General features: G+C 37.3%; 1 long non-coding RNA gene across 1 annotated transcript; it reads right to left on the bottom strand.

The window, feature by feature from the left end:
* Positions 1–612: 612 nt before the first annotated feature.
* Positions 613–2955, bottom strand: LOC130055217 (uncharacterized). Its single transcript, XR_008803503.1, has 3 exons — positions 2902–2955; positions 1650–1688; positions 613–647 (listed from the first exon to the last, which is right to left on the bottom strand). It is a non-coding gene; the product is annotated as an uncharacterized LOC130055217 (long non-coding RNA).
* Positions 2956–3219: the final 264 nt, after the last annotated feature.

The raw sequence follows: 3219 nt of genomic DNA, 5'->3' as shown, positions 1-3219 counted from the left end.
ATGTAAGCTTTTCTTTACATTGTTTGTTAATAATGTTTATGTGAAGCTTAGGACCGCAATCGTAAGCGCGCCCCCAACTATCGGTGCAGGGGGAGTCACTGCAAAAATATAGGCCAATCTGCATTCATCGGCTTTTTGACTGTGCGTCCCAGGCAGTTATACACGCTCGGTTAAATCATATCCAAATGATGAAATTCTCGCCGCTTCAAATGTTGTGTATTACGAATTTGGAAAGGTACATTTCCAGGTAACGATTATATTGTTAACATTTAAACACTTTATGTATACCACTAGATCAATCGTCAATCAAAATCACGTGGTGTTCATCGTCGACAAAGTATGTGACATCCGTATATGTATTTTTTTCTTGTTTTATGTTTAATGATTTAATAAATAACAAATCCATAGTAATTTGTCATTGTCATCAAAATCCAATTCTTTGTTTATCTCCAAAGCTGGAGAGTGTCACATCTTCAACATAAAACACAGTATTGGCATTACAGATATAAGCGGGTGCAAATTTAGCAGATATAACAACGAATATGAATTTAGATAATGTACATACACAAAACGTACACATGCTGTTTAGTATTTACCAGCTAAAGTGGTTGCTTCCGCTGTGATGGTACCATCTTGATGTGACGATTCTGAAAATGACAGTTGTTTATGAAAGGTGAAGATAACAAACAGTGATATAAAATCTAACTTCCTCTAGATGAAAATGAAAGATAACAAATAATGCTTAATCTGATAATAGAAACATGAGATATCAAGTTATTCAACCGACGGTAAAGTACCTAAGACATTAGGCATAAAACGCATATATATAACACACTGAAAGACCCAAGTTTAAGTTAACACCTCCAAATTTTACCTATATCATGATCATTGGTAAGCCGCCTGTCAATCAAACTTTTAACAATAGATCTCAGGCGGAGTGACATTTGCTGAAACTGTGGCCTGCTACCCATAGAGGTGTTTTGATAACGATAACAGTCAATACTTACCGGCATTCATTAGATCTTGAGGAAGCCCAGTATACCTGAGTTTTGATAGCAATTACCTGTCCACAACAGCTATTTTCTCGTAATTGATTTTTTTAAAAAGACCCCTGAACAACGCAATTTTAATACATACATGTAGTATGAATTACACAATCAGAAATCAAGCAATAATTTGCACATTAATTTCTAAAACTTGTAACCTATTGAAATATTTTATATCATCAATAATGATGATAGCTCTATATTAAAAAAAATCATTGAACCAATGGCTGAGAGTGAGAGAGAGAGAGAGAGAGAGAGAGAGAGAGAGAGAGAGAGAGAGGGGGGGGGGAGTGTAGACTGTGTTGGCTACCTTTAGGAATATGTAACCATTATACATTTACTATGACCACAGAAACTCTGCAAACGGCCCTGAGACCCTTTTTGTGTACATCAAAATATACACAACACCCTGATCTCTTGGCCAGGTAAATTGCAGGTAAATAACAATGACAATAGATTATATCTGTCCACATTCAGTGATCCGTAATGAAACCGTACGGTATTGGGGGGGGCGGGGTCTTTAAAACCTACATTTATGCATAAACAGAATAAATAATGCACAAAACATTTATTGACATCAAATATTCCGCTACTAAAACTGACCTGTTTCAAGAAGGGGTGTTCTTCCTTCAGTAGTTCCATCTAAAATAAATAAATAAGAGTACAATCTTTACGATTTTGAAAGCAAAAGGAACGTTCTGTTCTCTTCTTGAAAAACGTGCTTGATACGTCTTGTTTTATGTAAAATGATCAAATAAACAAGAAATGTTTGTAAAACATATATGTCCCCTCCCCGTTGCAAAATTGAAAACGGTTATACACATGCATCATTTAATTGATAATAGTGCCAAAACAATTTAAATCGAGCCCATGTCTAGAGCGTATTGATCTTTGACCATGTGATCCTAAAGCCAATAGCGATCATCAACTCCTTAGAATGTATCCGGGCACTATCTTTGTTGTCAATCAAGCAAATGGTTCTTAAAATATAGGACGCAATATATTACTATGTCCTATTTGGCCCTTAACCTTTAACTGAGAAGCCAAAATTATTAGGGGGTCATTCCTCCTTATGATGCACCAATTTACCAAGTTTGATGTCTGTCAAGAAAAGGGTTCTTAGAATATTGAGTAGACAATATCTTCCTTTGTCAACAGAAGACCTTTCATCATCTGACCTAAAATCAATATGGCTTATTTACCCTTCAAGGTGTATCAGTGTAAAAAATCTTATGCTTATCAAGTTAATGGTTCTGAACATATTGAGTGGACAGTATCTTTTTATGTCCAGTTTGACCCTTGACTTTAAAGCATGTCACCTCCAAATCAATACGGGTCATCTACTTCTTAGGATGTATTAGTATGCCATCTTTGATGTCTGTCAAATTAAGTGTTCTCGAGATATCAAACGGACAAAATGTGGTCTACTGACCGCGAAACCGACCAACCGTCAGGTGCAAAGCAATATCCCCTCTTTCTTAATGGCGGTTTGTTGGTTGTATATTGTTTAAATCCCTCTAGAAAAATTTTCACTGATATGGAGAAATATCTATTGACGGTGAAAGGCTGCAAAGTTTAGGCCTATGCTCGACGCTTACGACCGTTGAGCAAGGAGGAATCTTTATAGTGAAACACCTGCTGTGACACGAGGCCTCGATTTTTGCGGTCTCATTCGAGGTACCGCTGCACTTAGTCGCCTCTTGCTACAAGCAAAGGGTACTGAGGACCTATTCTAACCAGGATCCTACGGAACATGAATGGGGAGGGCTTAAACAATCCAGACACATCACATCAAAATTAAGTCAAAGATAGATATTGTAGATATACAAAAGATTACAGTCTGCTTCATATGTACCAGCAAAGGTTGTTGTTTTCGTTGTGATGTTACCATCTTCATGTGACGATTCTGAAAATAAGAAATGTTTATCTATAGAATATCATTACCCTTATTAATGCAAGGTGAAGATAACGAACAGTGATGAATCTCGTAACTCCTATAAGCAATACAAAATAGATAGTTGGGCAAACACAGATCCCTGGACACACCAGAGGTGGGATCAGGTGTCTAGGAGGAGTAAGCATCCCCTGTCGACCGGTCACACCCGCCGTGAGACCTATATCCTGATCAGGTAAACGGAGTTATCCGCAGTCAAAATCAGTGTGCCAAGAACGG

This window comes from Ostrea edulis, chromosome 5 (assembly GCF_947568905.1).
Source record: "Ostrea edulis chromosome 5, xbOstEdul1.1, whole genome shotgun sequence".
Lineage (NCBI taxonomy): Eukaryota > Metazoa > Mollusca > Bivalvia > Ostreida > Ostreidae > Ostrea > Ostrea edulis.
The sequence above is the reverse complement of the archived record's forward strand: the minus strand, read 5'-3'. Positions and strand labels throughout refer to the sequence as shown.